This window comes from Haliaeetus leucocephalus, unplaced genomic scaffold (genome assembly GCF_000737465.1).
Source record: "Haliaeetus leucocephalus isolate CR32 unplaced genomic scaffold, Haliaeetus_leucocephalus-4.0 Scaffold184, whole genome shotgun sequence".
In the NCBI taxonomy this organism is placed as follows: Eukaryota; Metazoa; Chordata; class Aves; order Accipitriformes; family Accipitridae; genus Haliaeetus; species Haliaeetus leucocephalus.
The window spans coordinates 13,760,048-13,773,317 of record NW_010972620.1 but is presented as its reverse complement, the minus strand read 5'-3'; the positions used below and the strand labels follow the sequence as shown (position 1 = coordinate 13,773,317).

General features: G+C 39.6%; 1 protein-coding gene across 4 annotated transcripts in view; it reads left to right on the top strand.

The window, feature by feature from the left end:
* Positions 1-16: 16 nt before the first annotated feature.
* TBC1D12 (TBC1 domain family, member 12) overlaps positions 17-13,270 on the top strand; it is a 47,868-nt gene continuing 34,614 nt past the window's right edge. For all 4 annotated transcript variants that reach the window (XM_010564941.1, XM_010564942.1, XM_010564940.1 and 1 more), the window contains exon 1: positions 17-291. The gene's annotated coding sequence lies outside the window, so the exon portion shown is untranslated. The remainder of the gene's footprint in view (positions 292-13,270) is intronic.

Here is a 13,270-nt window from a genome sequence, read left to right as displayed (position 1 = left end):
TGGTGGGGCTGTCTGGAGGACCGTGTCTGGGGTCAGCGGTCAAAAGACTGCCGGTCAGATGGCGAGCGATTCCAGCCCCGACGGGCTCTTCTGCCCCCAAGTCAATATTGCTGCAGCGAGAGAGAGGCTTTGCGCTGGGCGTGAGGGTGGTACGGTGAAGGTACTCTTGCCGCTACAAACGGTGTGGACTTCTCGCTGGAACTCGCTTCCTGTGCCAGAGCGTTTTACTGTCTGAACGAACCCACGAGCTACTTTCGGGCGATTCTGAGAATCATCGCCAAAGTTGCAAAGGTCCGTAAAGCTCTTGCTACCTGTTGACGCTGTAGGTACCGTTTACTTATTTTTTCTGAAGCGTGGCGTGGAGAGCTTCAAGGACCAGGCTTTGTGCTCAAATTAATTGGGCTTCTGTTAAGTTTCTAGCACAAACCCAAAAACTTTTAGGACATCCAGCTTTGTTACCCTGGGGACTCTGTAGCATCGCTCACTTTGTAACATCTGACACAGGAGATGCATCTTGACTGTAACAGTTTATGGCATACTCTATATTACTTTTATTATGTTTGAAGAGGGGAGTTTAATTTCCAAATTTCTAACAGGTTTTATTCTCCAAAGCCCCAGGGTTATAGTTGTTGTGTGACAGTCACTCTGATAGCACGGTGGGTCTCTAAGTGTTTCGATATGACCGATTAAATCCATTAGCTGAAGAACTGACATAGGAGAGGTTTGATCTCAAGGCAGGATCCCAACCTGAGAAATAGGCTCCTTCTGCCAAAACCCTCAGGAAAGGGAGAGATGGATTCTTGACTGAGGATAAGGATGGTGGCAGTTGCAGGGCAAGTTTGATGCCTCCGCTTTGTTTCAAGGATGGGTTGAGAGATGTCCCTCTATTCCCACTATTTCCTATTAGTGTTCTTCCCTCCCGCACTTTTTTTTTCTCCCTACTGTGCATGGACTGCAGTACATTACCTTCCCTTTGCCTCATTACTTGAACACTTTGACCAGTGACATTGGTACTTGTTGCTTTTTGCCCCAGAGCAATATCTTAATGACATTCTGGAGAATTTTCCTCATAGAAAAGGCTGAACTTGATGTGCAGTAGAAGTTGTCAATATACACTGACGTTTGCTGTTTTCAGTGAAGGCTTGGGTAATACATGGAAAAATTTAATTGCTTCTATCCTGGCAAAAGCTATAGTGCTGACACCTCAGTGAAAAAAAGGGTTTGCCAGGGAGCCAGTTTCATAGCCTGACTGGCCCAGCTGTCTGTGCCTCTTGTACGTTTGGCCTGGTGAGCAGCATTGCCCTCAGAGACTTTACCTTCAGCTCTGCCTATATGTTCATAAAAATGCCTTAGTTACAGCTGGTTTCATCTGAGCAGCCGAAATGAGATCTGCTAATAAAAACCACTTTTACTGATTTTTAAAAACAAACCCAGACTTTTCTTCCTTGATAGATTTCTCTCTAGATACAGTAACACTAGAGTTTGTAATCTCCATTGCTTAGAAAAGTGGTAATAAAACTTTCTTGTCCTCATTTTTTTGAGTAGTTCTTGTCTTCTAAACTATTCCTGAAGCTTTAAAAGCTTAGACTTCTCACTTTTTTTTTTAAACTGCTCAGATTCATTCAAAACTGACAGTTGCTGTTGTAAGTGGATTTTTTCTCTAGTTCTTAGAGAAATACCTTGGCTCTCAGTAATGAGGGCTCAAATTGTGTAAAAATTGTCCTGTGATTGAATGTTGGTAGCAACTATTCTTGCTTGTAAAGCTTCTCGGCAGATGGTTGCTTGTATTTTTGAATGAGCACAGAGCCATAAATGATGTTGCTCCCAAAGTTTAAGTTGTACCGGGTGGCTGTATGCTATCAAAAGTACTTGCTGAGAGAGAACAACTCGTTCATGTGTTGTCAGGATGCGTACCTGCTCCCACAGTGTATGAGAAAAGGTACTGGATGTGCTAAACACGGGTAGTTCAGCAACCTGGAGCATCTTATATAGGATATTTCACTTGTAATGCTCTTCGTTTATTTTACAAAATGTCTAAAATTTGGTAGCTCCCATTGTTTTTTTCTAATAGTCCTAATTACATGGAAATCCTTTTAAAAGGTGGACATTTCTTGCTGTTAGTTAAAAACTGAGAGAAGGCAAGGGGGAAGTCCTAGTGCCTTCAGTGTGAAAGCTTCATTGTTGTAATTGCCTGGTCAGACAAACTGTTTGGTCATGGCAGATCTGGGTTAGGAGGCTGCTGTTTCCAGCTGCTTGTTCTCAGCTCTTCAGTTATCAGACTGGCCTGCTTTGCAGTTCTTTGAAATCATCCATGTTAATTGTCTGTCTTCATGTCACTGAACCGGAGGAGAAACCGATGAGGTGAGTTAGGGGGAAAAAGTGAGCAGCTGTCAACAGCAGTATCTTACCTGAGCTCTGTGACAGAAAGAGTGGCTGTGCCCTTGAGATTGTCAGTAACAATTAAACTAAGATCATGGGAAGGTTTACATCAATGATTAAAACTTTTTTTTTTTCAGGTAAGTATTACATGTAATGTTTGGCCCTGGGATCTTAAGTTGTGTTTGTGCCAAATTATTAAGCCTGTCAAATCATCACTAACAGCTTTTAACTGAAAAATATTTTTTTTGCTGTCTTCTTGTTCTACCTCTTTGTTTCTCTCAGCATGTGAAGTGGGATGCCTCAAGTAAATCAGAGGTATGTGGAGCAGAGTGCCGTGGCAAGGAAAATTGCATGACTATGGTCACTTGTCTCCACTGTGCTACTGTTATGGTCAGAACATTAAGTGGCTTCTTGAAAGTCACCTGTCACTGCTTCGTACTCCTGTGTATGATTCATAATGCAGTCACATGTAGGCACTGTTCTTATGGTTTGTGGTCTTACATAGGAGCTTAGAAGTGCAACGCTCTATTCTTGGGTTATTGGATCTCTTTTGGGTAGCCCCAGTGGATTGCTGTTGAGTACAGAATGGTTCAGCAAGCAGGGAAGTTGTGTGGACAGTTGAATTAAAGCCATGATGATTACCTTGATTGCAGTATACTTTATCCCCTGAAGCAGCACATACAGAGCAGAACAGTAAATCAAAAAGGGCAAGCAGCAGTGAGTATTCCAGGGCTGAGGTAAAGCCACGGTGATTCTGAACCTGTTTTAAAGATGCATTGTACTTCACAGTTCTGTATGTGTGTACCAGGCATCACCTTAGCTTGTGTAGATATTGTTCGTTTCTGAATTGTATACTTACTAGATAAATTTAGGTACCTGGTAGTTGGCAAAGTTTCTTATTCTTGGATTCAAAGCTTTTTGTTGACAACAGCAGTGAACTTTGTTGTAGTAAAGCACTGTTTTCCCAAATACTTGTTTTCCAGAATTCCTCTTAACAAGTTTTCCTGTTAAAATTGCAAAGAGCTTAATTCATAGCTGCCAATTCTCATAGGTCTTTAGAATGTGCTGTGAGCAATAGGTGTAAGGGGTTGTAAGCGTATATGGTAGTTGGCATACATATCCTTATAAAAACTGTCTTTAGTCTCATACACCCTTCGTTCCTCACCCAGAATGGTTGTGCTTATTGTCCAGAAGTTTTGAAAAATCTTCACTTGGGGAGATGATGGAAAGTTGAAGGGAGTCAGTATATGTAGGACCAAACTGAGAAATCACTGAAGCCCACATCTTTTTCTCCCTTTTTGTAAACACAGTTCTGTGGTTTAGTAAGTAGGTAGTTCTTCAAAAGCTCCTAATCTTCTCGTTCCTACAGATGTCCTTGACAGAGACCATGGAAGGTTGCAAAGAGGTTCAGTCCCCTGAGTATTGTTACTTGTGTATATAGTAATGTCTCTAGATCTGTAGTTTGTATTTCCATTTATTACCAAGTAGTACCTGCAGCTCTTTGAGCTATATAGGCATATGCCTAGTCTACAGTTGCATATTGTGAATGTTTAATACCAGAATCAATGTTTCTCTTTGTATACAGAGCTTTTTTGTTTCATAAATCAGCATGAAACTTCAGGGGATGTACTGTGCCTCTATGGGAAAGAAATCTGTTTTGAGGGGTTTTGGTCAAAAATGAGAGTCAAATGGGGAATGAGCTATCTTAGTTATGACAAATCTTCTAAACCTTCTGTTTGTGTAAAGATCAAAGAACAAATTGATGGGGGCACTTCATGATGCTTAATTTATATTCCTGTATTGCCTGTCATATATCTTGCTCAGCTCTTGCTGATGTCCTGAAGGACTTGTGTGTTTGGTTTTGATTTTGGGGGTTGTTTTTACCCTGTCCAAATAAACCAACAAACAACCCCCCCCCAAAACCCACAATAGAGTGCCACTAACAGGTCAAGGAAATATACTGACAATATATTGGGAAGATAATTGGAGGGAAGAGCTAAGGGAATAGAACAAAGCTTCACCCAAAAATTGTGAGGGCACCCTCTACCCTTCTGTCTTTGTCAGACCTAGCTTTTTGCTTTGTCTAAACAATCTTGTAATTTAAGTGAACAAGCGGATACTTATATTTGATTTGAATTAAAGCTGACTGGGGAAAGTAAGCAAGAGCACCTGGACCCAAATCTGTGACTAACTCCAAATAGTATTCTCTTTTCCTGAGTCAGAGACATAGTTAACTTGATATAAATAGGAAAAAACGTTAATGAAAAAACATTATCTCAAAATGAGAAGTTTTTCTGTAGATTCTTCATTCACTGTTTGCAAGAATGATTTATTTTATGAAGTTGTGTTGACATGTCCAGTTTCTGGCTTTCAGTCATATGAGTAACAAATATAATGACAACTTGAGTAAATGTAATCTCCAAAGTAAAACAAACTGTAGCAAACTTTGAAGACGAATGCTTAGTACTTACCTTTTTTGGCTCCTGACTTTTTTAATAACCGTGTACATAGAAAATTTTACCCAAATTATACGAACTTTTTATTCATAAAAAGGTCAAAGAAATATCTCTACACATCTAAAGTTTTTCTCACAAGTGTGGATGCCACTGTAGCAAATTAAATCTGTATGACAGCAGCCTTGGTTTTTTAGTGAACTAGTTCCAAGCAGCTAATGAAAATGAGCAAGTCCTCAAGGTCTAGGAGTTGAAAATACCTGTTCGAGAAAGTTTCACTCCCAGGCTTCATGATGCAGTGGTTTTAAAGGGTCTTGTGTTTCCAAAAAAACATTAGCAATGGGTGTTTCACCATACGTCTGTAAGATGCTGTGCACCTGTGTTGTCATTTTGGCTAGGATGTCTGTTGAGTAGCAAACCAAAGTTAAATTTCAGGGGCACAAGTGGAAGAATCATGTGCTAATTTAACTCCGGATAGGTATCTAATTGCTATATTGCTCCAACTTCTGTCTGCAGCCTGTCTCCGCCCCCCCCCCACTCCCCAGCTGAATAAATAGATGTCACTTATAAGACCTTATACATATACCATATGTATAATCTTTATCAATTTAAACTACCTAAAATATTATTAGCAATTTCTCTGCTCTCCTTGGTAGACAGTGTAATATTCTATGTTGGTACAGATATTTGCACTAGGAGTCTTAAAATCCTGACAGGATTTTCCCTGAAGTAAGGTCTCCTTAAACTAATGCTGTAGGGTTTTCTGGGGGCGTGAGGTTGTATGTAGGTTTTTTCAAGTCAAACAGCTGAAATTGCTGTTTAGTGTGCAACAAACTGCTGGAATCATAGCTTGTTTTGCTAAGGAGTTTTTACAGAGGCCTTTAAACTCAACTTGAAAGTATCTCCCCCCCTCCATTTTGCAGAAGGCCTTTTTCATTCCTTGGTCTCTTCTGCTTATTTTGTGTCACAGAATTTCTTACAGACTCAATATATTGAGAGTAGTGTGACAAAGTGAATGGGACATTTCTTCTGAATAGCCTCTGACTAAAAGGAGAATATTTTACATGGAAAATGACAACCGAAGGAGGTCGCTTTAATCACAGCTGGCCTCTAAGAAAATGATAGTTTTATGCTTTTGCTCTCCTGGCTGTTCAATTATTCATTAGGCTATTTTGTCTTGATTGTTTAAGAATAAAAAAGGAGTTTAAGGGTTTTGATCACATTTCATTCACATGGATGCAAAAATTGTTGTTGTTCTCTTCAGTTTCTGGGAACTGCTGAGATGTTTATGATATAAAGCCTGTCCTTTTTTTATCCCTTACTGGTCTTGTTTGTTGTTCAGCTGGGAAGGGACTAGGTTTGTTAGACTGGGTGGCAGGCATTGCTTTCAGTGTCTCAGCTTCAGACTGTGCTGTGCTTCTCAACCTTTTTATTATTGCTTTCTAGGGAAGTGAAGCTTAGGCAGTTACTGCCTGGTCTCTCTAATAATGCAGCCTCTTAGCTAGGTTCAGTCAAACTTCTCTAAGATTGAGAGGACTCGAATATAAAAATCCTACAGGTTTTTGAATGAAGGCTGAGCTTAAGGAGAGCCTGCAAAAGAGACTCTGTTAATTTGGCTCTATTTGGAGGAAACAGTCTGTTGTGCAAACCACCTGCAGAGCATGTTGCTTCTAGCCTGTCACTGGAATAGCAGTGTGAGAGGTGGATGGATGTTGTGTGGGTGAACTTATGACTTTGATTAGTGAAAAACTAGTTTTGGTGGTCATAGATGAGTTTATTCTTCCAGAACTTCTGAGAGCCAAACACTCAGACTGGTGTTCCTGTAAATTCCTTTCATGCTTTCTTACTTCCTGATTGAAAATAATACCTGTAGCCTATAGGAGGAAGTTCTTTTCTGTTTTTCTCCATCCTTCTCCAAGTTACTCCTTTATTAAGAAGAAGTCATGTTCAATTTCCATTGTTATATTGGGAACTTTTATTTAATGTGCTCTCGGGTAAGTGAAAGAGTCTCTCTTGATAATGTAGTGTAATAAAAGCTGCCTTGTTGGCTTCCCTCAGCTAGGGGAGTTCTGTTGATCTAAAACTTCCTGAAGGCCAGCTATAGGAATAGGCAAACTAAGTGATTGTCTAGAAGTGAAGGAGAAAAGACACCAGAGATACAGAGAACAACAAAACATCTATAGCTCTTCTGCCTCTGCTGGAGCCACAGACACCCAGGCTTGCTGCTGCTGCCTCTGTTACTGAGGTCTGGTCTGATGTGCTGAGGAAGATGCTATGAGAGAAAGGTGTACTTCACACGTCTTACTTGCTCTCCAAGAACAGCAGAGTTGTTGATGCCAGCTCCTCTGCTTTCTGTAGCAGGGGAAGCTTGGCCCTGGCTGTGTCTCAGGCCCCACAAAGCTCAGTCCTGTCTGTATTGCTTCGGTTGCCTAACGCATCTGTTAATGTAGGATCTGGTCTGTCTTGCTGCTGGACAATAATGAAGCTGTTTGTATGCAGGATGCCAGAATGCTTTAAAAAACTAAACAAACCATGAACTACCAAAGGTATTTGGGCAGTTGGTAGCTGTGAAATGGGAAGCAGCGGAGATTCCAGAGCACAAAATATCTCTGCTGCGGAGATTCCAGAGCACAAAATATCTCTGCTTTGGGTGGCTGAGGGAACTGGGGTTGTTTAGCCTGGAGGAAAAGAGGCTGAGGGGGGAGACCTTATCGCTCTCTACAGCTACCTGAAAGGGGGTTGTGGTGAGGTGGGTGCTGGTCTCTTTTCCCAAGTCACAAGCAATAGGATAAAACAGCCTCAAGTTGCTCCACGGGAGGTTTAGATTGGATGTTTGGAAAATTTCTTTGCTGAAAGGGTTGTCAGGCATTGGAACAGGCTGCCCGGGGAAGTGGTGGTGTCACCATCCCTGGAGGTATTTAAAAGATGTGTAGATGTGGTGCTTGGGGACATGGTTTAGTGGTGACCTTGGCAGTGTTAGGGTAATGTTTGGACTCTATGATCTTAAGGGTCTTTTCCGATGTAAATGGTTCTATGATTCTAGCTTTTTGTTGTTGTAAACTTTAGGTGTTTTGCAGGTTGCTTGCTGTTCCTCAAATCCTGTAGGCAGCCGAGTAGATTGGGAAATTTTGTCCTTGCTTTGTAAAAAGCCATCAGGCAAAACTGAAGGGAATCAGGCTCTACATATTAATATCAGCTGTGTAACAGATTAAAAATGGATTCTTGCATTTTGTAGTATTTCTGCAATTTATCACTGCAGCAGTGACATAAAATGTATTGTGAATTGCTAACCACAGCAGAAACCTGATACGCTGAGTGGCTACAAAAGTAGTACAGTAGTACTTTGTAGTACTACATTACACAGTCGAGTAGTTGACAGGCACTCTGTCTGGGACGAGAAGGGAAAAATACTAACTGAGGCTTAACCAGGCTGGTTGGAGTAGTAAGCATCACCAACTCTTGGGACACTCTTCAAAATAAAACTCTGCTCAGTGTTTGAACTTACAGTTCACAGACTTGCAGGCTGTGTCAAAGGCTGGAAATGTTTCTCACCTTTGTCTTGACAATGTATCTTGTATAGGAACACTTGGACTAGAGGTATAGTGACTGCCCTGATAAAGCTGGTGACTTTTGCCTTAACTGAGAGCGAGTCATTACTGGAACAGTTTTAGGTAGTTTGCTTCATTGGGTTGTACTTTCTTGAGATATCTTGGTGAGCTGATTGAAGAATTTGCTGTTATCAGGAGACAAAGGGAATGTCTCTTCCCTGCTTCTGGTATTTATTTGATCCTCTGTGATCTGCTGTAGCTCATTAAGCTGGGGAATGAAAAAATGTGGATGGTTTTCTGTGGGATTAGTGAATTGAATTGACTTGCAAGGTATGGAGAGTCTCAGAATCGATGCAGCAAAGGGAGTGCAGTACATTACTGGTGCAAGGAAGAGAAATGGGCTTCCCCTTAGTGGAGCTGAAGCAGCTTGGCCATTGTGTGTGTGTGATGTATAGGTCTTATTCCTCTAGCGCAGTCTTGCTTGGAGTGTGTTGCTGGTTAACCAGCTGTGGCTTTGTTGGAATGGATATTCCTGGCCATACAAGAAATAGCAGAACACCTGTAGTTGGTAGAAATTCTTCACTTCTTGCAGCTGTGATCTAGGATTTTGGTTTTGATTCTGTGGGCAAGTGATGTTTGATTATTATTACAGAAGATTGACCACAGTGTTTGGTGTAGTGTAAAAATAGCTGCTGAACTGCCTGGTAAAATATGAAGATGATAGAACAGTTTGGCATAGAGTTCTGTTTTGCTAGTTCACTCTGAAAAGTAAAGGTGAGACTACACTGATTATTTTCCTTTACTCTTTTTGTACTTGAGCATTCTGAAATTTAACCATGTCTGTTACCTTCTGTATGTGTCTGCTTGTTTACATATGTTTTTGAATGCTTGAGCCTGTTTGTAAAGCTGACCTGTGCAACAGCTCTTTAAGAGTATAATGTAGACAGTTAAAATACTGTTTACCAGTAAGTGTTCTGTACAGAGTGTTCTGTAATATTGCTAAATGCTTTCAACTCTTAAAACTTCCCAAGTATTTGTGTACCTGTAGTAAACCTGTTTTGCCAGTAGAGTTTGTAAAGCCACTTTGGGACTGGTAGCAGTACTTCTGTTAATGTCTGTGGCCTTTCTAGGAGGCCAGAAACCCCTCCTCCTCCCCTACCCCTCAATCCTTAGCAGCTACTCGTTGACAGTTCATTAGATTTTAGGTATACCCAATTGTAGCTGAGGCTTTAGTTGACCAGTGATATCAATGGAAATGTCACAGTTTCATTAAAGAAAAAATAATACTGCAAGCTTGCTCTTGCTGAAGATGCATGTTCTCCTGGATAGGATTTTTTGGTTTCCTTATTTTAATTCTTGCGGGGGAGGAGGAGGAGACCAAAAACTTCCTTGTATAGCACTTAAGACTGTAGTTTTAGACTGTTACAGGTGCAAACATTGAAGTTCCGTTGGAGAGGGTAGTTTGGTATACTCTTTGGGTTGTTGTCCTGGTTTTGGCTGGGATAGAGTTAACTTTCTTTCTAGTAGCTGGTATATCGTTGTAGTTTGGATTTACTTTTTTCCTCGATTCTCTCCCCCATCCCACTGGGTGTGGGGGGGAAGTGAGCAAGTGGCTGTGTGGTGCTTAGTTGCTGGCTAGGCTTAAACCATGACAGTTGTCTTGGTGTGGAGAGAAAGAAGAGATCTTTGTTCTGCTTAAAGGTGCTAAAACTAGAAACATCCTGTAATAGGTCTGTGTTTGGGGGTAACAAAATTTTAAGAGAAGCTGGTGTCCAGCTTCTCCTTGTAGCAAGGTGGTGGAAGATGTGAACTGTAAAATCAGCTGGGTCACCTCTCCTCCAATATAGGGCAGAACTTGGAAACTTGTGCTCAGAGCAACTGTATAAATGTATTGAATCAAAATGGGCTGACGTTATTCTAAATTATTGAAACTAAAAATGTAGAATGTGTAGTAAGTTCTAAATTTATCAGTGTTTTGTTCTAAATCTCAATGTTAAGAATTCTAAACTAAACCTAAAAACAGTTGCATGTTAACTTACAAATTAAGGTTGAAATGTGAGAGTAAAGGGTGAGTTGATAAGTATATTTGTAAAGTAGGGGATATTTGCTCTTAATATTTTTATGTTCATGTCACTTTTTCAGCCATAACTAATAATGTGAGAAAACACTTATAAGCATGTGAAAGTGAGCAAATAGCTCCTGGACAATGTCATATAATTAAAATCTAAAATAATGGGGACACCCTAGCCATTGGTCTTAAGAAATAATTACTGTGTGCACTCTGAACATACATTGCAACTTTTTGGATGCTTTTTTATCAATTCCTACAAATGGTGTACTGTATATAAACAACTTAAAATGTAGTAGAATCCTACTTTTGTTGCTTTGCAAGCTTTGTAAGTGGCTAACCAAAAAGGTTTTATTTCCTTTTAATGATTCATTATTTATGCTTAGAGTTGAGTTACATTTGTTTCTGTATGTAAATTATTAAAAAGTCTTGTTTAAAGCAGAGGAGCTAATTGTGTATAATCAAGCAATGTTTTTCTGCTGGTATTTCCAAATTGTTGCACTTAAGACCTTAACAGAGTGGACAAGACTTGAGTATGAAGAAAAATTCTGTTGTGTTCTTAAGCAGCTTATGCGTTTTACACATGGTAAAAACATGCCAATGTGAATGTAATAATTCTTGTTATGTACTCACTTATAGTCATGAAGGCATATGGAATTGCAGGCTTGCAGGGGCCTTCAGAATTTGTGCAGACTATTCTGAAAGTATGGGTTTAAGTCAAAATGATTCATTTTAATAGTATACCAGTAAAAATGCATCTGTAACAAATCCTGGGGCACACCTCTTCTAACTCCTTACTGATACAGCTCTCTGGGTAAAGATTATTAGGTACATAAGTAGTTTCCTTATCAGTTTGTCTTTGGGCTAATTGAAATTTCAACAAATTTTAAACATGGACCTATTTTGTATGCCTAGGAAGCTTGTTTAAAAAATAGCATAGGGGTGGAGCAAGAACAGACTGTGTGCAGAAGCAGAACTCTGTTCTTTCTGGAGATGCAAAATCAATTGTATCATAATACATACACAGTTTTTAATGAGTTTTGTACTTCATATTCCTTTTACAAATTCTGAGGCTTTACTGGAAGCAGTGGACTTTTAATGTACTTTAGTTATTGCAGAGAAATGCAACTTCCAGGGTTTTTAACTGCTTTTTTGTAGTTATATTTAAAACAAACAAACAGAAAACCTAAACTGTTTTTTGTCCAACTCGGTGCTCATTTGTAGCATTAATTCTATGCTGGATTCCCCCTCTAAGCCTTTGTGATTCTGGGAGGAAAAGTTATATAGGATAGAGTGAGGATGTTCTTGGTGTGATGCTGATTCCTTCCTGTTGGTGTCTTGCTTCCCTGGATTTAACATGAGACAGTTGTCTTATGCAGTGTCTAGATGCTTAATAAAAAGGAAAATATAATCAACCCTCACTTCCTTTGTCAGTTTTTGTGGCTTTCAAAGCTTGTTTTCTCAGTGCTTCCCTGTTATCATAAATCTTGAAAGGTGGATGCAATGAAAAGAAATTATTGTTGATTGAAAATGACAGTAAACCAGATTGTTATGTGTGTAAAGTAAAAGTCAGAAAAATGTTTTAACAGTAAGGGTATTTAAGGGCATTTAAAAAAAAAAGTAATTTTTAGTACTCTAACTTAAAAGGTCACTTGTTAGAACTACTTTATTTGTAGATTAGCGAGTAAACATTTTGAGCAAGGTTGAAGTTACCTGGCAAGGGAAATAAATTAGAGAATAGTAGTCTAGCTTTCAGCATCAAGATTTAAACACAATGTTTATTTATTTTTAAGATAACTCTGAATTCTGAGTATTGTGTTTGGAAAAAATTGTTTCTTTGGTGCCATGCTTCAAGTTTTGCAAGGATTGCTTTCCAGGGATGCGCACAGTTTTTTGTTGTCTAATATGGTGCAGCGCTTTGAATTAGATTTATCTGTATATTAAAATGAGCCATAAGGAAGCATGCTTGGTTGCTCTGTGTAACAGTAATGATGATCATCTGTTTTACGCTCTCTTCTGAGACTGTATCCTTGTCTCAGTAGTTGATACCACTTGCTTTTTGCTGTTTTTCGTAGTGCAGGATTAACAAATTGGAGAAAGGTAGGCTCATCTTAATATGCTTCATACTGATACTCATCTTAAATGGTTCAGGTGTAAGACCTAACCTTCCTCTGCACTTGAAATTTGTATCTAGAGAACTAAAAACAGCAGACCAGGTGAAGCTTGAGTGAGAAGGTGGAGTTCTAATGATTTGATTCTCTAACACTTAAGAAGTAGAATGATGCTGCAAGTTTTCCTTTGATACGGAGGAGGCAAATCCGTATTAGGACACCTGTCTGCTTTGGCTGACTAATTATCTTTAAGTTTGCTATGCCTTCTAGAAATCTGATTGAAACTGCATTACTAGAATCACTGGCTAAACAGTTAGGATGGCTTTCTAGGCAATCACATTAAAATTACTTTAACAATGCAGAGTAAGCTATACAGGCCAGGACTGCATTTTAGCTTGCCATCTCACAGCTTAGTTGTGTTTCACAGATTTCTAAACTACTGTTTTCTTTCCTTTGTGGTTCTAGCACAATTCATGCTCTTGCTGCTCTACCAGGTTAGAATAGCAGTGCTACCAAATGACTTCCTTTAGTCCTGTAGTGTTGAAAGCTGGGGCTGGAGCTTAACAAGTGCTGTTGAATGTATGGGTTTAAAGGCTACAGGTTACAGTTTCATGGAGGGCGTGGAGAGATGAGTCAGGATCTATATCTTGTTTTAAAGCTAGAGGACTAAGGGCAGATACACGTTTATGAATGCTGTTTCCAAGTGTTACT